Source organism: Salmo salar, chromosome ssa09, assembly GCF_905237065.1.
Source record: "Salmo salar chromosome ssa09, Ssal_v3.1, whole genome shotgun sequence".
NCBI classification, from domain to species: Eukaryota; Metazoa; Chordata; class Actinopteri; order Salmoniformes; family Salmonidae; genus Salmo; species Salmo salar.
In genome coordinates, this window is record NC_059450.1 from 90,602,578 (window position 1) to 90,629,860 (window position 27,283).

General features: G+C 38.5%; 1 long non-coding RNA gene across 1 annotated transcript; it reads right to left on the reverse strand.

Annotated features, from left to right (window-relative positions):
- Positions 1 to 27,283, reverse strand: LOC123744674 (uncharacterized). Its single transcript, XR_006771081.1, has 2 exons — positions 26,913 to 27,283; positions 1 to 1,666 (listed from the first exon to the last, which is right to left on the reverse strand). It is a non-coding gene; the product is annotated as an uncharacterized lncRNA (long non-coding RNA).

The window sequence follows — 27,283 nt, forward strand, 5'->3', positions numbered from 1 at the left end:
TTAAACACATCATACCTTTATTAAACACATCATACCTTTATAAACACATCATACCTTTATAAACACATCATACCTTTATAAACACATCATACCTTTATAAACACATCATACCTTTATAAACACATCATACCTTTATAAATACATCATACCTTTATAAATACATCATACCTTTATAAAACACATCATACCTTTATAAAACACATCATACCTTTATAAACACATCATACCTTTATAAACACATCATACCTTTATTAACACATCATACCTGTATAAACACATCATACCTTTATAAACACATCATACCTGTATAAACACATAATACCTTTATAAACACATCATACCTTTATGAACACATCATACCTTTATAAAACACATCATACCTGTATAAACACATCATACCCGTATTAAACACATCATACCTTTATTAAACACATCATACCTTTATAAACACATCATACCTTTATAAACACATCATACCTTTATAAACACATCATACCTTTATAAACACATCATACCTTTATAAACACATCATACCTTTATAAATACATCATACCTTTATAAATACATCATACCTTTATAAAACACATCATACCTTTATAAAACACATCATACCTTTATAAACACATCATACCTTTATAAACACATCATACCTTTATAAACACATCATACCTGTATAGACACATCATACCTGTATAAACACATCATACCTTTATAAACACATCATACCTTTATAAACACATCATACCTGTATAAACACATCATACCTTTACAAACACATCATACCTGTATAAAACACATCATACCTGTATAAAACACATCATACCTGTATAAAACACATCATACCTTTATAAAACACATCATACCTTTATAAACACATCATACCTTTATAAACACATCATACCTTTATAAAACACATCATACCTTTATAAACACATCATACCTTTATAAACACATCATACCTTTATAAAACACATCATACCTTTATAAAACACATCATACCTGTATAAACACATCATACCTTTATAAACACATCATACCTTTATAAAACACATCATACCTTTATAAAACACATCATACCTTTATAAACACATCATACCTTTATAAAACACATCATACCTTTATAAACACATCATACCTTTATAAAACACATCATACCTGTATAAACACATCATACCTTTATAAACACATCATACCTTTATAAAACACATCATACCTGTATAAACACATCATACCTTTATAAACACATCATACCTTTATAAAACACATCATACCTTTATAAAACACATCATACCTTTATAAACACATCATACCTTTATAAACACATCATACCTTTATAAACACATCATACCTTTATAAACACATCATACCTTTATAAAACACATCATACCTTTATAAACACATCATACCTTTATAAACACACACACTCTTTCTCTGGCTCTTTTTCTCCTCAGAAGTTCATCTCTCCCTCAGGCTGTCTTGGAATACTAAAATAAAGTGCAGCAGATTGATCCAGGCTGCCAGTCACAACCTTTTAGGAATATGTCAATAACCCTGAAGTAGTAGTTGTTTTCTTTATTTGAGTCTCTCCAGGCTACCATAAACAGACCCATTCTGGAACTCTGAGGGGGTTGGAACACAGGGGAGAACCATGAAGGTGTGTGTTTACCTGTAGAGACAAAGTACAGGTCATGAAGTTGTGTTTACCTGTGGAGATGAAGGACAGGTCATGAAGTTGTGTTTACCTGTGAAGGTGAAGGACAGGTTGAGAGGAAAGGTAAGTAGGCAGGTGCCTCAGTGGTTTGTTGCAGAAAACAAACAAAAGGAGAAAGTTCTTCTAATGTACTTTTCCCCATCCCCCATTCCGCTCTGTCTCTCTCTTTCTTCCCCTCTATGCCTCTCTCCGACCATGTCTCTCTCTCCCCCTCTCTTCCTCTCTCCCTCCATGCCTCTATCTCTCCCCTCTCTCTTCCTCTCTCCCTCCTTGTCTCTCTCCCCCTCTCTTCCTCTCTCCTTCCATGTCTCTCTCTCTCCCCCTCTCTTCCTCGCTACCTCCATGTCTCTCTCTCTCCCCCTCTCTTCCTCGCTACCTCCATGTCTCTCTTTCCCCCATCTCTTCCTCCATGTCTCTCTCTGCCCCTCTCTCCCTTCATGTTTCTGTCTCTCCCCCTCTCTTCCTCTCTTCCTCCATGTGTCTCTCCCCCTCTCTTCCTCTCTCCCTCCTTGTCTCTCTCCCCCTCTCTTCCTCTGTCCTTCCATGTCTCTCTCTCCCCCATCTCTTCCTCTCTCCCTCCATGTCTCTCTCTCTCCCTCTCTCCCTCCTTGTCTCTCTCTCCCCCTCTCTCCCTTCATGTCTCTGTCTCTTGCCCTCTCTTCCTCTCTACCTCCATGTCTCTCTCCCCCTCTCTTCCTCTCTCCCTTCATGTCTCTCTCCCCCTCTCCCCCTCTCTCCCTTCATGTCTCTGTCTCTCCCCCTCTCTTCCTCTCTACCTCCATGTCTCTCTCTCTCCCTCACTGCCTCTCTCATAGTAGTATTTATTTCAGAGATGATGTCAGTGTGAATGATCAGGAGGAAATGATAGAGCGTACGTGTTGACGGAGCCACTGACAAAATCACACACACTCACGCGCACACACACACACACACACACACACACACACACACACACACACACACACACACACACACACACACACACACACATAACCTTCTCGTTCTCTGCCTTTCTTCGTTCTCAAAGATGCACTCTGAACCAGCTGAATATTTGATGTGAATGTAATGTTTGACAGATTCCCTGTCACAGACACATTGCCTGTAGGTCAACAAAGGTCACACTGGACCATGAGCATGCTGGGTAATATGTGATGGCGACTCATCACTGTTACATTCAACAACAAAAAGTATTTGAATCTACTTAATTCAATTTTGGAAAGTAGTTACATCTAATGGAAACAAGTTATTTTTTACATTAAATGAGTAAAACAGATCTACTTCATTGAATTGTGTTATTGAAACATGTTTTAATTACCTCCCAAATGAATCAACTGTGTCTGTTCTAGCTCCATGAGCTGCATTCATCATTCATTCAACATCTAAATAAAAAAATTAAAAGTTTACACTCTAAAGTCTCATTTCAAATAAATAATGGTATGGAAACAATTTTAGCAGGACACTTTGCACTCCCACCTGCTTCTCAATCATCTATAAGTTTCTTTGCCATATCCATAAGTGTCACGCCCTGACCTGAGAGAGCTGTTTTTCTCTGTTTGTTTAGGTCAGGGTGTGGGGTGGGCATTCTGTGTTTTCTATTTCTTTGTGTTTAGCCGAGTATGGTTCCTAATCAGAGGCAGCTGTCTATCGTTGTCTCTGATTGGGAATCATACTTAGGCAGCCCTTTTTCCCTCCTTCAGTGTGGGATCTTGTTTTTTACAGCTCAGTATAGCCTGCAGAACGTGACGGTCGTTTTCCTTTGTTAGTTATTTTGATTTAGTGTTCTGAGTTATAATAAATATTAATCATGAGCACTTACCACGCTGCACCTTGGTCTCCTCTCTACGACAATCGTCACAATAAGTTTCTTTGCCATATCCTGAACTAACCAGTTTAACTACAACGTCATTCTCAGTAACGTTACATGTTTTACATGTGTTTTTTTACATACCTTAGTTGAATGCTCTGACTGAAGTTGCTCTTGATAAAAGTGTCTGCTAAATGACCAAGGTCTTAATGTACAAATGTACAGTTTCAGTGCATGCTGAGTATTATGCTAATAAGCTCTGCCACCAAAAAGACGAACTCTTTCACCACATGAATGAATCTGGTGCACATCAGATTACACCAAGGTAAATTCTAAGAGACAATTTCATTCCGCCTTAAAACATGAATTGATTGTGTAATATTAACAAAATATGAAAGAGCAAAACCTAAAGACATCCAAAATAATTTTTGGGAGTGTACCACGGTGAACCAAAAAGTCAAATAACGGTCACCTAGGTGATGACAGGACACTTGAAACAGCAACAAGCCTCTGTGGATAGGACCTACTTAAAACGGAGAGAAGGACATCCGAATGTCTCCATTCTGTTGGGTTTCTTTAGTCATTTAAAACAGAGCTGTATTTTTCTCTGTGTTTGTCAAGAGCAGGAAAAGAGGCTATAGATGCAGAAATAACCAGGAAGCATTGAGGGGAGGTCAGAGGAACCGAAAGGGAATAAGTGCAGTCAGTGAAAAGTACTTTAGGCAAAACAACGGTAAACATCACCAAGGTTGTTTCCAAGTATGTCTCTGTCATTCAGGTTGTGGGTAATACTGTTGGAGCGCGCGCCTCAGTGCACATAGAAATAGGCTACGTGGCCTGCGCTACTTTAGGCAAAACAACGATAAACATCACCAAGGTTGTTTCCAATTCCGTCTCTACCCTTAAGTGTGCAATGTCTGAAAACACTACAGTCCAGTAGACCTCTACTTACACACACACACACACACACACACACACACACACACACACACACACACACACACACACACACACTACAGTCACACACACACTACAGTCACTTAGGTACTGTTCTCTGCCTGAGGCACACAGCCAGAGATCTGATGGTATTTTTGTCTGTTTTTATTTTGGACTAAATTAACCCAAAATGTGAAAGTCTGCGGATAAAAACCAAGGCTGAAAAACACATAAAATACTGCATTGGTAAAAATAAAACAAATCATCAGTAAGTCTGACTGGAGTCACACATTTTACAGTTTTTTACGATTGCTTACACACAAAAATTTTACTTTTCCCACAATTAGCAAAACCTTACACTCAAGGAGCAAAACACAAGGCTAGATTTGCACAACTGTAAGCACATTGTCAGCTTCACACTATTTGCAAAACATTACACACAGTGATTTGCAAAACACTCAACACACTTGTATACATCAGACACAGAAGTATATCATGATGTCACTTCCTTGCAATTCCAAAGCACTGACTGTCAAATTACCACACCTATGAGCCAATCTGTTAAACACAGCCATCAGGTGCACAAACACATGATTGCTAAATTGTACACACACCAATCAGGTTTAAGCACTATAAAAATGCAGCAGGTAGGTTCACCTGCCTTAAACCAAAATGGAAGGAGTCAGAAGAAGAGTGAGGGTGAGAGGAGGAGTACACAGAGGAGGAGAAGGAGGTAGAGGAAGAGGCAGAGGTCGAGCCAGAGGTCGAGGAAGACCTGAAGCAGGAGGAGAAGGTGCACAAAGAAGAAGAGGACCAAACTTATCAAATGACATTCGTGCAAAACTAGTGGACCATGTTGTGAACCACGGATTGACGCTGAGGGAGGCTGGACTGAGAGTTCAGCCAAATCTTAGCAGATATACAGTGGCATCTGTCATAAGGACTTTTCGACAGGAAAACAGGTAAAAGAAGATCTGTCTACAGTTACAGTAATCAGACGCTTATTGTATGCACCATATCAGCACTTGTGATACCCCTTCCTGTGACATTGTACAGTAAGTTACATGTATTATTCTCTACATAGCGTTGAGGGTCGGGAACAACAAGGAGGAAGGGGGCCCATATTCACGCAAGAACAAGAGAGATAATAAACATGGTTTTGGCCAATAATGCTATCAGGCTCAGAGAACTACAAGCCAACATTATCGGTGACCATGCCATTTTCAATAATGTCCATCAGGTCTCTGTCAACACTGGCACGCATCCTGAAAAGACATCAGGTTCAAATGAAACAACTTTATCGAGTGCCTTTTGAGCGGAATTCAGAGAGGGTCAAACGGCTGCGGCATGAGTATGTGGAGGTTTGTATTGTTCACTTTAGCACTGTGATGTTGCATACTGCACACATGACTTTTTTACATTGACTGTATACTAGACCTATCCTGAACTACACAATCTTGTCTTTCACTGTATTTCAGGGAGATTTGCAGATGGATGCTGAGGAAATCCTGCATGAATTCATATATATTGATGAGGCAGGGTTCAACCTCACAAAAGCAAGAAGGAGCGGCAGAAATATCATTGGCCACAGGGCTATAATCAATGTCCCAGGGCAACGTGGGGGTAACATCACGCTTTGCGCTGCCATTTCACAGCATGGGGTTCTCCTCCGTCATGCCAAAATGGGCCCTTACAACACACCTCACATTCACACCTCGCAAGGATGGATTCGACATTCAAGACGGTTATTCCCGCGTTGTCTTGCTAATGAGGATATTGCTTGTGATGTTGATGAAATTCTCTGGCCAGATCCAGCTAGGCGAAGAGATAATGTATAGTATGTTTACTGTAGTCTTTTCTGTACAATAGTCAGTTTTTTTCAGATTATTTTTTATGTTTGTTGTTGTTATTTACTGTAATTGTAACCTGTACTGGATACAGTATTTTACGTTTGTCTGTTTGCTGAGCTAACAGTGTTATGCACACTACTGTAGTAGCATGAAAACTGGGACATGTTTTGTTGTGATTCTCCATGTTGACATGTTGACTGATTTGGGTATATGGAGAGAAATAAATGATATTTTCTTCAGTCTGCAGCATTGGTCTTGTGTAGTGTTTGTATAGTTGCACTTTCTCTGTGTACTTCATTTACAGTACTCTAATCACTGACAATTAGACTTACTAAAAGTGTTTTAGGTTAGCAACAGCAGTGTGTAACTGGTTCATAAAGATTGAAGTCATATGAAATGTGTGTGTTTCGTATGGTAACAAAATATTGTTTTCATGAAGTCGTGTATAGTGTTCCATTTTGCAAATGATCTGAAGTGTTGTGCTACTTTGGTGTAGGGTTGTGCTAATTGTGTGTAGTGTTTTGACAAACCGGGCCCTGTTTTCAAAATTGTGCTTAAACAATTGAAACTGTATTACTTGAGAATTGACTTGGAGCCTCAAGACCCAGGACTCAACTTTGACTTGAGACTGACTAACTTATCTGGCCAGGTTTTGTAATGTTTTGTCACCCATTTCGTGGCACAGTCTACTTGAATGACTCTCCACGCAGCCAGAGAGAGTAGCCTCAGCATTGCCCTTGCAAAACAACTTGCAACAGATTGGCTGGTGAAATGCACACTCGGCACTCTGATTGGAACAGCAAACTGTCAATCAACACAGGTCATGGCGGAGAGCTAACAAATAGCTTTTTCTGTACAGCTATAGGAGCGACTGCAGCGCAAATGTCAAATTGTAGGAAGAAAGGATTGCCATAATAAATAAATATGCAACTCCATCAAGAACATGAACTGTTTACATTGCAAGCTCATCAGCAGTGGGGCATCATTTACTAACATAGGTCTGCTGGTCTTTTGGTATGTAACAATTGCTTGAAATTGATATTTAATTATGAAGCTTGCATTTGGAAATAGTTTAACATGAATTATGACAGTGGCTGGTTTTATCATTCCATCCTCGTATCGTGTATTGCAACACGTAGACATTTCTGTTTCATGTTTGATGAGCCTATGATACATTTAGCCAACCATTTCTTACCGTCTGAATGGGTGTGGTGTTTACTGTGCAGATGAACGTTCACAAGACTCATACGGTATAATTTGTTTATTTAATTAAATGTATGGTTTCCTTTGTTCACATTTCCCCGCTTATGTCGGAGTTCCGTGTGTCTGATACCTATGTCTCTGTCATTCAGGTTGTGGGTAATACTGTAGGAGCGCGCCTCAGTGCACATAGAAATAGGCTACGTGGCCTGCGGTCCGTGCTTTGCAGTCAGAACGTTGAATACAAGAAAATGATTGTTCCATGTAGACGTGGTGTTGAAATATCATTAATAATCAATACGTCTGATTAAGACCAATGTACCAATGTAACAATGGATGTGGAAATTGCCTTTTACATTGTAGAACCAGTGTATTGGTTGTAATTGCCAATTGAGTAATTGTATGGTCCTGGGGGCCGACCTGTTTGAGCTCCTCTGTTACACAAATTCTATTTAGTTTCTCAAGGGGAGGCTATCCAGTCTTGCCCTCTACCTGTGTCCGTTCAGATAGGATTGGTAAATCTACTTGTATATTTGGTTTCTCAAGGGGAGGCTATCCAGTCTTGCCCTCTACCTGTGTCCGTTCAGATAGGATTGGTAAATCTACTTGTATATTTGGTATGATATGGCTCTTTCACCATTGGATCACCAAGACCTGTAAATAAATGTACACTCTGAGCATGTCAACCTGCTTTGCCTGCTGCTGATGTCATGACCTTACGGTGACTACAAGGTCTCTACTTCACCATTACATAGGCTAATAAAAATATGCAGTAGACAACAGAATGAAAAGGGCTGTCTGGTAGCCTCAATAAAGACACACATATTATATATATATATATGCAATGACTTGTTCAACCCAAAGTCTTTGTGTATTTATTGAGGCATCCAGACAGCCCTTTTCATTATGTTGTCTACTGCATATTTGTATTATTATATATATATATATATTATTATTATTATATATATTTTTTTTTTACTTGACTTGAGACTTGTGAATCGTCTCGACTTGCTCTTAGAATGCACGACTTGGACTTGACTCAAGTCTTGACCTGTTTTACTTTGGACTCGACTTGAGACTCGGACCTTGTGACTTGAGACTTGAATAGTAGTGACGTGGTCCCACCTCTGGAGACCAGAGAGTCTCCACAGTTCTAAATCCCAATAGAACACTTATTCCATCTCTGTTATCAGGGATCAGGGTCGTATTTTTAAAGTAACCAAAGCACTTTGTGATAGAGTTGTATTTGTATGATTCGTACATCTTACTCAACACAGTCAGAGTGATCTAAACCATTCTGAAACAACCTTTAAAAAACTCTGCATGTGTCAGAAGCCTTTCTGTCACACCAGGTCAGAATACACAGCACAGAGTGAGGGGGAGTAACCTTTTCAAACACACTAACAACCTGAGGTGTGTGTGTGTGTGTGTGTGTGTGTGTGTGTGTGTGTGTGTGTGTGTGGTCAGCTGAGTCATGTTGCCGTGGGTGACCTTTAGAATACCAGACCTGTCACCGTGGTTACACATCAACCTGAGAACAGCCTGAATGGACTCAGTCAGTACAACACACACACACAGAGAGAGCCCTGTATAGCTGCCATATCGGCTCAAGAAAATATTATTATAATAGTTAGAGCACCCTCAACAGGTGGTGTTCAGTACTGCAAGTCTTCAACACAAGTTGTGTGTGTGTGTGTGTGTGTGTGTGTGTGTGTGTGTGTGTGTGTGTGTGTGTGTGTGCGGTCTCTGGTGAAGCCAACACTACAAAGCACAGTAACTACCTGCACAACAAGCACTCAACACTCTACTCCCAGGGGGGGGGGGGGGGTACAAATGATAAAGGAGGAAGAGGGAAGAAACTGCAAAACTTTTTCTTTCTTCCAAATATAGCATGTTCTCACTGAGGAAGGCAGTTGCTTTTGAAGCAAAAATCCCTTGGGAGAACTTAGAGAAAAGACAGGATGAGAAGGAAGAGTCTTCAAACATTTCAGATACAGCTCTCTACGACAGGTCTCTCTACCACAGGTCTCTCTACAACAGGTCTCAACAACAGATCTCTCTACCACAGGTCTCTCTACCACAGGTGTCTCTACCACAGGTCTCTCTACCACAGGTCTCTCTACCACAGGTCTCTTTACCACAGCTATCTCTACCACAGGTCTCTTTACCACAGGTCTCTTTACCACAGGTCTCTTTACCACAGCTCTCTTTACCACAGGTCTCTTTACCACAGCTATCTCTACCACAGGTCTCTCTACCAGGTCCTCACTGAACAGATAAATAACAGCCTTCAATACAGGTTTTTATAATATCACAAGACAGCAAACTTATAAAAACCTATAAAAACTTTTTACGACATCCAGAGGCCTTGCACTTTATCTAAGTGTTTGAGATGTAATAAAACAGATTTATGCCCATCCTTGTTGAGAGATGACATTATAACACTGTATTGATTTTTATGTACTGCGACATATTTACTGAGTAGAGTTTGTTTTTACAAGGTCTAGAAAGTTTTAGTAGGGAAGTTTGGAAACACCTTACATGAAACACAGGTTTGAATGATGAATGAACAGTTATTTACACATCTGAAAAGGCTGTTATGATTAAGCTGTTATGAAGGCCTAGAGCTTATCTACACGTAACTATCAGTGATTAACCTGACAGGAATGTTGGAGAACCCTCCCCTCTCCTTCTCCCTCCCTCCCTCCCTCCCTCCCTCCCTCCCTCCCTCCCTCCCTCCCTCCCTCCCTCCCTCCCTCCCTCCCTCCCTCCCTCCCTCCCTCCCTCCCTCCCTCCCTCCCTCCCTCCCTCCCTCCCTCCCTATCTAGCTCTCTCCCCCTCCCTATCTATCTCTCCCTTCCCCCTCCCTATCTATCTCTCTCCCTTCCCTTCCCACTCCCTATCTATCTATCTATCTATCTATCTATCTATCTATCTATCTATCTATCTATCTATCAACTATCTATCTATCTATCTATCTATCTATCTATCTATCTATCTATCTATCTATCTATCTATCTATCTATCTATCTATCTATCTATCTATCTATCTATCTATCTATCTATCTCTCTCCCTTCCCCATCCCTATCTATCTCTCCCTTCCCCCTCCCTATTTATCTCTCTCCCTTCCCCCTCCCTATCTATCTATCTCTCTCCCTCCCCCTCCCTATCTATCTCTCTCCCTCCACCTCTCTCTCTCACAGAAGCACACACACAAACACACACACAGAGAAAATTAATCGGCAGCAATTAAACCGATGGGATGGCTAAATATATGCACCTTATTATGATTATCCATTACTCTCCTCCGTCCTCCCTCCTTCCCCTCTTCTTTAGAGGAAAAAAATACTTTAATGACAATTTGCAGTGAAGGCTTGTGCCATAACTCTAGCATGTGTCTGTAGCTGCTATTGATGGGCCAGTGTAACTGGCGTTTCACTCAATGCTGATTGATTAGAACATAAAGTAACAAGAGAGGAACAATCACTTCAGGGAGATGGATGGAGAGGAGTGTGTGTGTGTGTGGGTGTTTGTAGGTAGGGAGTGTGTGTCCTTGGTGTGCGTGTGAGAGAGAGAGAGAGAGAGAGAGAGAGAGAGAGAGAGAGAGAGAGAGAGAGAGAGAGAGAGAGAGAGAGAGAGAGAGAGAGAGAGAGAGAGAGAGAGAGAGAGAGAGAGAGAGAGAGAGAGAGAGAGAGAGAGAGAGAGAGAGAGAGAGGGGATCAATTCACAGAAACCAGACAAATTTGCAGCTTCTCTGTTGATCCAACATATCTACACATGGAAAAGAAGGACAACCTTCTAAATTCAAAAGGAAAACATTCTATCTCAAACAGAATTCATAATTTTTCAATTAATCCAAGGTCTGTACGTTCCTGTCAAATACATTTGATTACCAAGGTCTCTGTGCGTTCCTGTCAAATACATTTGATTACCAAGGTCTCTGTACGTTCCTGTCAAATACATTTGATTACCAAGGTCTCTGTGCGTTCCTGTCAAATACACTTCATTACCAAGGTCTCTGTGCGTTCCTGTCAAATACACTTGATTACCAAGGTCTCTGTACGTTCCTGTCAAATACACTTGATTACCAAGGTCTCTGTGCGTTCCTGTCAAATACACTTGATTACCAAGGTCTCTGTGCGTTCCTGTCAAATACACTTGATTACCAAGGTCTCTGTGCGTTCCTGTCAAATACACTTGATTACCAAGGTCTCTGTGCATTCCTGTCAAATACACTTGATTACCAAGGTCTCTGTGCGTTCCTGTCAAATACACTTGATTAACAATGTTTCTGTGCGTTCCTGTTTTGCAGGGATCGGAAGAAATATAAAATCAATGCCATTATAAAACACCACAGATATACACACATACAGTACACCAAGGAATGTGTGTGTGTGTGTGTGTGTGTGTGTGTGTCTCCATATAATAACTTAGAGGTGACACAACTCAATAGCATTAAACGGTAAAGAGCTGTCAGCAGACAGAGACACGCCACCAGAGGAGAATTCCTCAGCCAGACAGACAACCAATAGAAAGTGTTGCTTTTTATTAGGTGGGAAGGTCATACGTTTATGAGGTCACTCTCTGGGGAGATCGCTGTTTGGTCAGATATCATAATAAAAAACAGGAATGTGGATTAGAGACAGACAGTAGTTCTATTGTATTAGAGACAGATGGTAGTTCTACTGTATTAGAAACGGATGGTAGTTATATTGTATTAGAGACAGATGGTAGTTCTATTGTATTAGAGACAGATGGTAGTTCTATTGTATTAGAGACAAATGGTAGTTCTATTGTGTTAGAGACAGATGGTAGTTCTATTGTATTAGAGACAGATGGTAGTTCTATTGTATTAGAGACGGATGGTAGTTCTATAGTATTAGAGACAGACTGTAGTTCTATTGTATTAGAGATAGATGGTAGTATTATTGTATTAGAGACAAATGGTAGTTCTATTGTATTAGAGACAGACAGTAGTTCTATTGTATTAGAGACAGATGGTAGTTCTATTGTATTAGAGACAGACGGTAGTTCTATTGTATTAGAGCTGGATGGTAGTTCTATTGTATTAGAGACAGACTGTAGTTCTATTGTATTAGAGACAGACAGTAGTTATATTGTATTAGAGACAGATGGTAGTTCTATTGTATTAGGGACAGATGGTAGTTCTATTGTATTAGAGAGGGACAGTAGTTATATTGTATTAGAGACAGATGGTAGTTCTATTGTATTAGGGACAGATGGTAGTTCTATTGTATTAGAGACAGATGGTAGTTCTATTGTATTTGAGACTGATGGTAGTTCTATTGTATTAGAGACTGACGGTAGTTCTATTGTATTAGAGACTGACTGTAGTTCTATTGTATTAGAGACTGACTGTAGTTCTATTGTATTTGAGACTGATGGTAGTTCTATTGTATTAGAGATGGATGGTAGTTCTATTGTATTAGAGACTGACTGTAGTTCTATTGTATTAGAGACTGACTGTAGTTCTATTGTATTAGAGACTGACTGTAGTTCTATTGTATTTGAGACTGATGGTAGTTCTATTGTATTAGAGATGGATGGTAGTTCTATTGTATTAGAGACAAATGGTAGTTCTATTGTATTAGAGACCGATGGTAGTTCTATTGTATTAGAGACAGACAGTAGTTCTATTGTATTAGAGACATATGGTATTTCTATTGTATTAGAGACAGATGGTAGTTCTATTGTATTAGAGACAGATGGTAGTTCTATTGTATTAGAGACAGATGGTAGTTCTATTGTATTAGAGACGGATGGGAGTTCTATTGTATTAGAGACAGACAGTAGTTCTATTATATTAGAGACAGATGGTAGTTCTATTGTATTAGAGACAGATGGTAGTTCTATTGTATTAGAGACAGATGGTAGTTCTATTGTATTAGAGACAGACAGAAGTTCTATTGTATTAGAGACATATGGTATTTCTATTGTATTAGAGACATATGGTATTTCTATTGTATTAGAGACAGATGGTAGTTCTATTGTATTAGAGACAGATGGTAGTTCTATTGTATTAGAGACAGATGGTAGTTCTATTGTATTAGAGACAGACGGTAGTTCTATTGTATTAGAGACAGATGGTAGTTCTATTGTATTAGAGACTGACTGTAGTTCTATTGTATTAGAGACGGATGGTAGTTCTATAGTATTAGAGACAGACTGTAGTTCTATTGTATTAGAGACAGATGGTAGTTCTATTGTATTAGAGACTGACTGTAGTTCTATTGTATTAGAGACGGATGGTAGTTCTATAGTATTAGAGACAGACTGTAGTTCTATTGTATTAGAGACAGATGGTAGTTCTATTGTATTAGAGACAGACAGTAGTTCTATAGTATTAGAGACAGACAGTAGTTATATTGTATTAGAGACAGATGGTAGTTCTATTGTATTAGAGACTGATGGTAGTTCTATTGTATTAGAGACAAATGGTAGTTCTATTGTATTAGAGACTGACTGTAGTTCTATTGTATTAGAGACAGATGGTAGTTCTATTGTATTAGAGACAGATGGTAGTTCTAATGTATTAGTGACAGATGGTAGTTCTATTGTATTAGAGACAGATGGTAGTTCTATTGTATTAGAGACAGATGGTAGTTCTATTGTATTAGAGACAGACGGTAGTTCTATTGTATTAGAGACAGAGAGTAGTTCTATTGTATTAGAGACAGATGGTAGTTCTATTGTATTAGAGACGGATGGTAGTTCTATTGTATTAGAGACAGACGGTAGTTCTATTGTATTAGAGACATATGGTATTTCTATTGTATTAGAGACATATGGTAGTTCTATTGTATTAGAGACATATGGTATTTCTATTGTATTAGAGACAGATGGTAGTTCTATTGTATTAGAGACAGATGGTAGTTCTATTGTATTAGAGACAGATGGTAGTTCTATTGTATTAGAGACATATGGTAGTTCTATTGTATTAGAGACAGACGGTAGTTCTATTGTATTAGAGACAGATGGTAGTTCTATTGTATTAGAGACAGATGGTAGTTCTATTGTATTAGAGACGAATGGGAGTTCTATTGTATTAGAGACAGACAGTAGTTCTATTATATTAGAGACAGATGGTAGTTCTATTGTATTAGAGACAGATGGTAGTTCTATTGTATTAGAGACGGATGGTAGTTCTATTGTATTAGAGACAGATGGTAGTTCTATTGTATTAGAGACATACTGTAGTTCTATTGTATTAGAGACAGACAGTAGTTCTATTGTATTAGAGACAGACGGTAGTTCTATTGTATTAGAGAGGGACAGTAGTTTTATTGTATTAGAGACAGATGGTAGTTCTATTGTATTAGGGACAGATGGTAGTTCTATTGTATTAGAGACAGATGGTAGTTCTATTGTATTTGAGACTGATGGTATTTCTATTGTATTAGAGATGGATGGTAGTTCTATTGTATTAGAGACAGACGGTAGTTCTATTGTATTAGAGACAGATGGTAGTTCTATTGTATTAGAGACTGACTGTAGTTCTATTGTATTAGAGACGGATGGTAGTTCTATAGTATTAGAGACAGACTGTAGTTCTATTGTATTAGAGACAGAAGGTAGTTCTATTGTATTAGAGACAGACAGTAGTTCTATAGTATTAGAGACAGACAGTAGTTATATTGTATTAGAGACAGATGGTAGTTCTATTGTATTAGAGACTGATGGTAGTTCTATTGTATTAGAGACAGATGGTAGTTCTATTGTATTAGAGACTGACTGTAGTTCTATTGTATTAGAGACAGATGGTAGTTCTATTGTATTAGAGACAGATGGTAGTTCTATTGTATTAGTGACAGATGGTAGTTCTATTGTATTAGAGACAGATGGTAGTTCTATTGTATTAGAGACAGATGGTAGTTCTATTGTATTAGAGACAGACGGTAGTTCTATTGTATTAGAGACAGAGAGTAGTTCTATTGTATTAGAGACAGATGGTAGTTCTATTGTATTAGAGACGGATGGTAGTTCTATTGTATTAGAGACAGACAGTAGTTCTATTGTATTAGAGACATATGGTATTTCTATTGTATTAGAGACATATGGTATTTCTATTGTATTAGAGACATATGGTATTTCTATTGTATTAGAGACAGATGGTAGTTCTATTGTATTAGAGACAGATGGTAGTTCTATTGTATTAGAGACATATGGTAGTTCTATTGTATTAGAGACAGACGGTAGTTCTATTGTATTAGAGACAGATGGTAGTTCTATTGTATTAGAGACAGATGGTAGTTCTATTGTATTAGAGACGGATGGGAGTTCTATTGTATTAGAGACAGACAGTAGTTCTATTATATTAGAGACAGATGGTAGTTCTATTGTATTAGAGACAGATGGTAGTTCTATTGTATTAGAGACGGATGGTAGTTCTATTGTATTAGAGACAGATGGTAGTTCTATTGTATTAGAGAGGGACAGTAGTTTTATTGTATTAGAGACAGATGGTAGTTCTATTGTATTAGGGACAGATGGTAGTTCTATTGTATTAGAGACAGATGGTAGTTCTATTGTATTTGAGACTGATGGTATTTCTATTGTATTAGAGATGGATGGTAGTTCTATTGTATTAGAGACAGACGGTAGTTCTATTGTATTAGAGACAGATGGTAGTTCTATTGTATTAGAGACTGACTGTAGTTCTATTGTATTAGAGACGGATGGTAGTTCTATAGTATTAGAGACATATGGTAGTTCTATTGTATTAGAGACAGACGGTAGTTCTATTGTATTAGAGACAGATGGTAGTTCTATTGTATTAGAGACGGATGGTAGTTCTATTGTATTAGAGACAGATGGTAGTTCTATTGTATTAGAGACAGATGGTAGTTCTATTGTATTAGAGACGGATGGTAGTTCTATTGTATTAGAGACAGATGGTAGTTCTATTGTATTAGAGACATACTGTAGTTCTATTGTATTAGAGACAGACAGTAGTTCTATTGTATTAGAGACAGATGGTAGTTCTATTGTATTAGAGAGGGACAGTAGTTCTATTGTATTAGAGACAGATGGTAGTTCTATTGTATTAGAGACAGATGGTAGTTCTATTGTATTAGAGACAGACAGTAGTTCTATTGTATTAGAGACAGATGGTAGTTCTATTGTATTAGAGACAGATGGTAGTTCTATTGTATTAGAGACAGATGGTAGTTCTATTGTATTAGAGACAGATGGTAGTTCTATTGTATTAGAGACGGACGGGAGTTCTATTGTATTAGAGACAGACAGTAGTTCTATTATATTAGAGACAGATGGTAGTTCTATTGTATTAGAGACAGATGGTAGTTCTATTGTATTAGAGACGGATGGTAGTTCTATTGTATTAGAGACGGATGGTAGTTCTATTGTATTAGAGACAGATGGTAGTTCTATTGTATTAGAGACAGATGGTAGTTCTATTGTATTAGAGACAGATGGTAGTTCTATTGTATTAGAGACAGATGGTAGTTCTATTGTATTAGAGACGGATGGGAGTTCTATTGTATTAGAGACAGACAGTAGTTCTATTATATTAGAGACAGATGGTAGTTCTATTGTATTAGAGACAGATGGTAGTTCTATTGTATTAGAGACGGATGGTAGTTCTATTGTATTAGAGACGGATGGTAGTTCTATTGTATTAGAGACAGATGGTAGTTCTATTATATTAGAGACAGATGGTAGTTCTATTGTATTAGAGACAGATGGTAGTTCTATTGTATTAGAGACAGATGGTAGTTCTATTGTATTAGAGACAGATGGTAGTTCTATTGTATTAGAGACAGATGGTAGTTCTATTGTATTAGAGACAGATGGTAGTTCTATTGTATTAGAGACGGATGGTAGTTCTATTGTATTAGAGACAGATGGTAGTTCTATTGTATTAGAGACGGATGGGAGTTCTATTGTATTAGAGACGGATGGTAGTTCTATTATATTAGAGACAGATGGTAGTTCTATTGTATTAGAGACAGATGGTAGTTCTATTGTATTAGAGACGGATGGTAGTTCTATTGTATTAGAGACGGACGGGAGTTCTATTGTATTAGAGACGGACAGTAGTTCTATTATATTAGAGACAGATGGTAGTTCTATTGTATTAGAGACGGATGGTAGTTCTATTGTATTAGAGACGGATGGTAGTTCTATTGTATTAGAGACGGATGGTAGTTCTATTGTATTAGAGACAGATGGTAGTTCTATTGTATTAGAGACAGATGGTAGTTCTATTGTATTAGAGACGGATGGTAGTTCTATTGTATTAGAGACAGATGGTAGTTCTATTGTATTAGAGACAGATGGTAGTTCTATTGTATTAGAGACAGATGGTAGTTCTATTGTATTAGAGACAGACGGTAGTTCTATTGTATTAGAGACAGATGGTAGTTCTATTGTATTAGAGACAGATGGTAGTTCTATTGTATTAGAGACAGATGGTAGTTCTATTGTATTAGAGACGGATGGTAGTTCTATTGTATTAGAGACAGATGGTAGTTCTATTGTATTAGAGACAGATGGTAGTTCTATTGTATTAGAGACAGATGGTAGTTCTATTGTATTAGAGACAGATGGTAGTTCTATTGTATTAGAGACGGATGGTAGTTCTATTGTATTAGAGACGGATGGTAGTTCTATTGTATTAGAGACAGATGGTAGTTCTATTGTATTAGAGACAGATGGTAGTTCTATTGTATTAGAGACGGATGGTAGTTCTATTGTATTAGAGACAGATGGTAGTTCTATTGTATTAGAGACAGATGGTAGTTCTATTGTATTAGAGACAGATGGTAGTTCTATTGTATTAGAGACAGATGGTAGTTCTATTGTATTAGAGACAGATGGTAGTTCTATTGTATTAGAGACAGATGGTAGTTCTATTGTATTAGAGACAGATGGTAGTTCTATTGTATTAGAGACGGATGGTAGTTCTATTGTATTAGAGACAGATGGTAGTTCTATTATATTAGAGACAGATGGTAGTTCTATTGTATTAGAGACAGATGGTAGTTCTATTGTATTAGAGACGGATGGTAGTTCTATTGTATTAGAGACGGATGGTAGTTCTATTGTATTAGAGACAGATGGTAGTTCTATTATATTAGAGACAGATGGTAGTTCTATTGTATTAGAGACAGATGGTAGTTCTATTGTATTAGAGACAGATGGTAGTTCTATTGTATTAGAGACAGATGGTAGTTCTATTGTATTAGAGACAGATGGTAGTTCTATTGTATTAGAGACAGATGGTAGTTCTATTGTATTAGAGACAGATGGTAGTTCTATTGTATTAGAGACAGATGGTAGTTCTATTGTATTAGAGACAGATGGTAGTTCTATTGTATTAGAGACAGATGGTAGTTCTATTGTATTAGAGACGGATGGTAGTTCTATTGTATTAGAGACAGATGGTAGTTCTATTGTATTAGAGACAGATGGTAGTTCTATTGTATTAGAGACAGATGGTAGTTCTATTGTATTAGAGACAGATGGTAGTTCTATTGTATTAGAGACAGATGGTAGTTCTATTGTATTAGAGACAGAAGGTAGTTCTATTGTATTAGAGACAGATGGTAGTTCTATTGTATTAGAGACGGATGGTAGTTCTATTGTATTAGAGACGGATGGTAGTTCTATTGTATTAGAGACAGATGGTAGTTCTATTGTATTAGAGACAGATGGTAGTTCTATTGTATTAGAGACAGATGGTAGTTCTATTGTATTAGAGACAGATGGTAGTTCTATTGTATTAGAGACGGATGGTAGTTCTATTGTATTAGAGACAGATGGTAGTTCTATTGTATTAGAGACAGATGGTAGTTCTATTGTATTAGAGACAGATGGTAGTTCTATTGTATTAGAGACAGATGGTAGTTCTATTGTATTAGAGACAGATGGTAGTTCTATTGTATTAGAGACAGATGGTAGTTCTATTGTATTAGAGACAGATGGTAGTTCTATTGTATTAGAGACAGATGGTAGTTCTATTGTATTAGAGACAGATGGTAGTTCTATTGTATTAGAGACAGACAGTAGTTCTATTGTATTAGAGACAGATGGTAGTTCTATTGTATTAGAGACAGATGGTAGTTCTATTGTATTAGAGACAGATGGTAGTTCTATTGTATTAGAGACAGATGGTAGTTCTATTGTATTAGAGACAGATGGTAGTTCTATTGTATTAGAGACAGATGGTAGTTCTATTGTATTAGAGACAGATGGTAGTTCTATTGTATTAGAGACGGATGGTAGTTCTATTGTATTAGAGACAGATGGTAGTTCTATTGTATTAGAGACAAATGGTAGTTCTATTGTATTAGAGACAGATGGTAGTTCTATTGTATTAGAGACAGATGGTAGTTCTATTGTATTAGAGACAGATGGTAGTTCTATTGTATTAGAGACAGATGGTAGTTCTATTGTATTAGAGACAGATGGTAGTTCTATTGTATTAGAGACAGATGGTAGTTCTATTGTATTAGAGACGGATGGGAGTTCTATTGTATTAGAGACAGACAGTAGTTCTATTATATTAGAGACAGATGGTAGTTCTATTGTATTAGAGACGGATGGTAGTTCTATTGTATTAGAGACGGATGGTAGTTCTATTGTATTAGAGACGGATGGTAGTTCTATTGTATTAGAGACAGATGGTAGTTCTATTATATTAGAGACAGATGGTAGTTCTATTGTATTAGAGACAGATGGTAGTTCTATTGTATTAGAGACAGATGGTAGTTCTATTGTATTAGAGACAGACAGTAGTTCTATTGTATTAGAGACATATGGTATTTCTATTGTATTAGAGACAGATGGTAGTTCTATTGTATTAGAGACAGATGGTAGTTCTATTGTATTAGAGACAGATGGTAGTTCTATTGTATTAGAGACAGATGGTAGTTCTATTGTATTAGAGACAGATGGTAGTTCTATTGTATTAGAGACAGATGGTAGTTCTATTGTATTAGAGACATATGGTATTTCTATTGTATTAGAGATGGATGGTAGTTCTATTGTATTAGAGACAGACGGTAGTTCTATTGTATTAGAGACAGATGGTAGTTCTATTGTATTAGAGACTGACTGTAGTTCTATTGTATTAGAGACTGACTGTAGTTCTATTGTATTTGAGACTGATGGTAGTTCTATTGTATTAGAGATGGATGGTAGTTCTATTGTATTAGAGACAGATGGTAGTTCTATTGTATTAGAGACAAATGGTAGTTCTATTGTATTAGAGACAGATGGTAGTTCTATTGTATTAGAGACAGACAGTAGTTCTATTGTATTAGAGACAGATGGTAGTTCTATTGTATTAGAGACAGATGGTAGTTCTATTGTATTAGAGACAGATGGTAGTTCTATTGTATTAGAGACAGATGGTAGTTCTATTGTATTAGAGACAGATGGTAGTTCTATTGTATTAGAGACAGATGGTAGTTCTATTGTATTAGAGACAGACGGTAGTTCTATTGTATTAGAGACATATGGTATTTCTATTGTATTAGAGACATATGGTATTTCTATTGTATTAGAGACAGATGGTAGTTCTATTGTATTAGAGACAGATGGTAGTTCTATTGTATTAGAGACAGATGGTAGTTCTATTGTATTAGAGACAGACGGTAGTTCTATTGTATTAGAGACAGATGGTAGTTCTATTGTATTAGAGACAGATGGTAGTTCTATTGTGTTAGAGACAGATGGTAGTTCTATTGTATTAGAGACAGATGGTAGTTCTATTGTATTAGAGACAGATGGTAGTTCTATTGTATTAGAGACAGACGGTAGTTCTATTGTATTAGAGACAGATGGTAGTTCTATTGTATTAGAGACAGATGGTAGTTCTATTGAATTAGAGACAGACGGTATTTCTATTGTATTAGAGACCGATGGTTGTTCTATTGTATTAGAGACAGACGGTATTTCTATTGTATTAGAGACAGATGGTTGTTCTATTGTATTAGAGACAGACGGTATTTCTATTGTATTAGAGACAGATGGTAGTTCTATTGTGTTAGAGACATACTGTAGTTCTATTGTATTAGAGACAGACAGTAGTTCTATTGTATTAGAGACAGATGGTAGTTCTATTGTATTAGAGACAGACGGTAGTTCTATTGTATTAGAGACAGACAGTAGTTCTATTGTATTAGAGACTGATGGTAGTTCTATTGTATTAGAGACAGACAGTAGTTCTATTATATTAGAGACAGACAGTAGTTCTATTGTATTAGAGACAGATGGTAGTTCTATTGTATTAGGGACAGATGGTAGTTCTATTGTATTAGAGACAGATGGTAGTTCTATTGTATTAGAGATGGATGGTAGGTCTATTGTATTAGAGACAGACAGTAGTTCTATGGTATTAGAGACAGATGGTAGTTATATTGCATTAGAGACAGACAGTAGTTCTATTTTATTAGGGACAGATGGTAGTTCTATTGAATTAGAGACAGACGGTATTTCTATTGTATTAGAGACAGATGGTAGTTCTATTGTATTAGAGACAGACGGTATTTCTATTGTATTAGAGACAGATGGTAGTTCTATTGTATTAGAGACAGATGGTAGTTCTATTGTATTAGAGATGGATGGTAGTTCTATTGTATTAGAGACGGATGGTAGTTCTATTGTATTAGAGACAGATGGTAGTTCTATTATATTAGAGACAGATGGTAGTTCTATTGTATTAGAGACAGATGGTAGTTCTATTGTATTAGAGACAGATGGTAGTTCTATTGTATTAGAGACAGATGGTAGTTCTATTGTATTAGAGACAGATGGTAGTTCTATTGTATTAGAGACAGATGGTAGTTCTATTGTATTAGAGACGGACGGGAGTTCTATTGTATTAGAGACAGACAGTAGTTCTATTATATTAGAGACAGATGGTAGTTCTATTGTGTTAGAGACATACTGTAGTTCTATTGTATTAGAGACAGACAGTAGTTCTATTGTATTAGAGACAGATGGTAGTTCTATTGTATTAGAGACAGACGGTAGTTCTATTGTATTAGAGACAGACAGTAGTTCTATTGTTTTAGAGACTGATGGTAGTTCTATTGTATTAGAGACAGACAGTAGTTCTATTATATTAGAGACAGACAGTAGTTCTATTGTATTAGAGACAGATGGTAGTTCTATTGTATTAGGGACAGATGGTAGTTCTATTGTATTAGAGACAGATGGTAGTTCTATTGTATTAGAGATGGATGGTAGGTCTATTGTATTAGAGACAGACAGTAGTTCTATGGTATTAGAGACAGATGGTAGTTATATTGCATTAGAGACAGACAGTAGTTCTATTTTATTAGGGACAGATGGTAGTTCTATTGAATTAGAGACGGACGGTATTTCTATTGTATTAGAGACAGATGGTAGTTCTATTGTATTAGAGACAGACGGTATTTCTATTGTATTAGAGACAGATGGTAGTTCTATTGTGTTAGAGATGGATTGAGTTGGTGAAAGAGAGAGAGAAACATTCAGAGCTGGTGAAAGAGAGGGAAAGAGAGAGATGTACAGAGCTGGTGAAAGAGAGAGAAAGAGAGACAGAGATACAGAGCTGGTGAAAGAGAGAGAAAGAGAGACAGAGATACAGAGCTGGTGAAAGAGAGAAAGAGAGACAGACATACAGAGCTGGTGAAAGAGAGAGAAAGAGAGAAAGAGAAACAGACATACAGAGCTGGTGAAAGAGAGAGAAAGAGCAATAAAGACCCAAAGAGAGAGGATGAGAGAGAGCTCTTGGTCTCACAGGGCCTGTAGCCCCCATCCCAGGGGTCCGACTATACAGAACTATTAAACACACACACAAACGCAACACAACCATTAAACCACCAAATCAGCGATCCATGACCCCATAACACTCATAAGGATTTTAGATAGCACAGTAAAAGAGAAAAACACATCATCTTCCCTCAGAGCCATTTCACCATCAGTGTGGTTTAATGAAAAAGAATGAAGCTTTCCCCCGAAGGTCTGAGACAGGTTAGTAGATAGAGACAGAGAGAGAGAGAGAGAGAGAGAGCATAACCTTGCTATTGAGAAAGGCCGCCATAGGCAGACTTGGCTCTCAAGAGAAGACAGGCTATGTGAACAATGCCCACAAAATGAGGTGGAAACTGAGCTGCACTTCCTAACCTCCTGCCAAATGTATGACCATATTAGAGACACATATTTTCCTCAGATTACACAGATCCACAAAGAATTTGAAAACAAATCAAATTTTGATTATCTCCCATATCTATTAGGTGAAATACCACAGTGTGCCATCACAGCAGCACGATTTGTGACCTGTTGCAACAAGAAAAGGGCAACCAGTGAAGAACAAACACTATTGTAAATACAACCCATATTTATGTAATTTATTTTCCCTGTTGTATTTTAACTATTTCCACATCATTACAACACCGTATATAGACATAATATGACATTTGACATGTCTTAATTCTTTTGGAACTTTTGTGAGTGTCATGTTCACTGTTCATTTTTGATTGTTTATTTCCCTTTTCTTTATTATCTATTTCACTTGCTTTGGCAATGTAAACATATGTTTCCCATGCCAATAAAGCCCTTTGAATTGAATTGAGAGAGAGAGAGAGAGAGAGAGAGAGAGATGGATGGAGAGAAGAGAAGTAGGCTAACAGGACAGCAAGCCATCATCCTCAGGGGGATCTCAGACAATATTTGAACATGTCCAGCCAATGTTTAACTCAGTGTTTACCATTGCTCACTGTAGACACACGACATGACTGACAGTTACATACAGAGTAACCAGGATACATACACACACACACACACACACACACACACACACACACACACACACACACACACACACACACTCACACTCACACACTTCAGCACTCCGCTCCATGTCTTGTCTAAATTACAGCTCCAGTGCAATCAAGTGATGACTAATTACTGTGTTTCAGAAGAAAGTGTGCAGTGTGGTGTGTGTGTGTGTGTGTGTGTGTGTGTGTGTGTGTGTGTGTGTGTGTGTGTGTGTGTGTGTGTGTGTGTGTGTGTGTGTGTGTGTGTGTGTGTGTGTGTGTGTGTGTGTGTGTGTGTGTGTGTGTGTTGCTGTCTTTCTGCCCGCTTACTCCTGAGGAAGATCATGGTTCCTAATAGTTGTCTGAGAATAAATTACTGTTTTAATTACACATGCTAATGTTTTCCCTGCTATTAAAAATGTATGCATGGTGGCATCTAGAGATCCTTAGTGCTGACTCGCTATAGGTCCCTGGGGGGCTGGGGGGGGGGTCTAGCAGAAGAGGGCAGAAGAGGGAAAGTGCCACCGCTGCAGTTCCCATCTCCCTGCCCCTGCCGTGCCACACTGTAAAACACTGCTTTAATGTTGTACTCTTTCTCTACTGGCTCTTTGGCAGGCAGCCTGCTGAATATAACTACTGAACTTTTACCCAGCAGGGGTAAGGGACAAGGGTAGAAGGGAGAGAGAATTACATTACAGAATGAGGGTATCTACTGCACTGTACAGTAATGTTCTCCAGCACAGTATATGTTAATGAGAGAGTTAGAGAAGTGTTGCTTGCCTCTGGGACCCCTGCTAAGCTGATCTGGTTAAATCAATAACACCAGTAATTCAATTACTGTTCCCTCCTCTCTTACCCTACACTGTTATCACTGTTTCACTGTCCCCTATCCTCTACAGATCACTGTTTCACTGTCCCTATCCTCCACAGATCACTGTTTCACTGTCCCCTATCCTCTACAGATCACTGTTTCACTGTCCCCTATCCTCTACAGATCACTGTTTCACTGTCCCCTATCCTCTACAGATCACTGTTTCACTGTCTTATCTCGATACTGTTTCACTGTCCTATCCTCTACAGATCACTGTTTCACTGTCCTTATCCTCTACAGATCACTGTTTCACTGTCCCCTATCCTCTACAGATCACTGTTTCACTGTCCCTTATCCTCCACAGATCACTGTTTCACTGTCCCCTATCCTCTACAGATCACTGTTTCACTGTCCCCTATCCTCTACAGATCACTGTTTCACTGTCCCTATCCTCTACAGATCACTGTTTCACTGTCCCTTATCCTCCACAGATCACTGTTTCACTGTCCCCTATCCTCTACAGATCACTGTTTCACTGTCCCCTATCCTCTACAGATCACTGTTTCACTGTCCCCTATCCTCTACAGATCACTGTTTCACTGTCCCTATCCTCTACAGATCACTGTTTCACTGTCCCTATCCTCTACAGATCACTGTTTCACTGTCCCCTATCCTCTACAGATCACTGTTTCACTGTCCCCTAGGGGTAGGGTTAATGTTGAGGCTAGGAGTAAGATTAGTGTTGAGGCTAGGGGGAGGGTTAGGGTTGAGGCTAGGGGTAGGGTTAGGGTTGAGGCTAGGGGTAGGGTTAGGGTTGAGGCTAGGGGGAGGGTTAGGGTTGAGGCTAGGGGGAGGGGTAGGGTTAGTGTTGAGGCTAGGGCTAAGGTTAGTGTTGAGGCTAGGGTTAGTGTTGAGGCTAGGGTTAGGGTTAGTGTTGAGGCTAGGGTTAGTGTTGAGCCTAGGGTTAGGGTTAGTGTTGAGGCTAGGGGTAAGCTTATGGTTAGGGTTGGGTCAAAATCCCTGGCTAAGGACCCTAGGCCTGTCTCATAAAAGAAGCACTTAAAACTTCAAGAAACTTCCTGCTAACATAAAGCTTAGACAAAAAGTAGAACTAATCACGGGAGACACAACGGGTATTGAAAATCCACTTCCTTCTTTAGACAAAGTCTGAATGTCTGTTGGGACAGAGTTCTTTCTGATCGGTGGGTCCTCCACTGGACGGTTGAGCTAACTTAGGCTAATGCGATTAGCATGAGGTTGTAAGTAACAAGAACATTTCCCAGGACATAAACATATCTGATATTTGCAGAAAGCTTAAATTCTTGTTAAGACGTATCAGACATTGGTAGAATCCTTAGACTCCCCGTGGTAATCTAAAACTGAATAGTTTCAGTACAAAAACTGGCTAAGGTTTCTGAGTATTTGATGCCACAGACGCCATATGAATGCTGTCTTCATTTCCATGTTCCTGCCAGCTCACCAGTTTGTTATAGAAATGTGCACAGCACACAGAGCCACTCAACAGAAACCTTTGTGTAGCCTAACAGTTGGTCCCTATAAGATAGACCCCATGTTCACAACCACACTAATGTCCTCTATATGCACCATCATAGCCACACACATATAGCGTACAGAACAGATTCAGACAAGCATGTACAGAAATACATCTCTTCTTTCTCTGTAGGCATTTTACATAATGAGGGGAACTTTCTCAGAAGCCTTCTAAACTGCTGAGTATGCAGTATGGCACCACTTACACACACACTCCCTCTCTCTCTGACACACACACACGTTCAACTGGCATCCTACCTGTGCCCGTCGCTGAAGAGAGCTCTGGGAGAGTCCAGAGTATCCCAGTCCAGCTCAGCCCGGCTCGGCTCAATTCCGGTCTGTCTGTTTGTCTTTCTGTCTCTGTCGCTCTGGACCGAGCTAACAGCTCTCAGTACCTGCACAACACTCTTTCTTCCACTGTTCAGGGTGTGTCTCTTCTCAGAGCACACGTTGCCAGCTACCGTACCCTGTGTGTCTCAGTGTCTCGGGACAGATGCAGGGTGTAGTTGAAGAAGGGAAAAGAGGCAGTAGAATCAATGCTTGAGCAGAACATACAGAAAAAACAAGTGAAAAAGAGGAGGAGGAGAGGGAAAAAGAGAGGAGAGACAATACTGTGACAAGGACGCTGT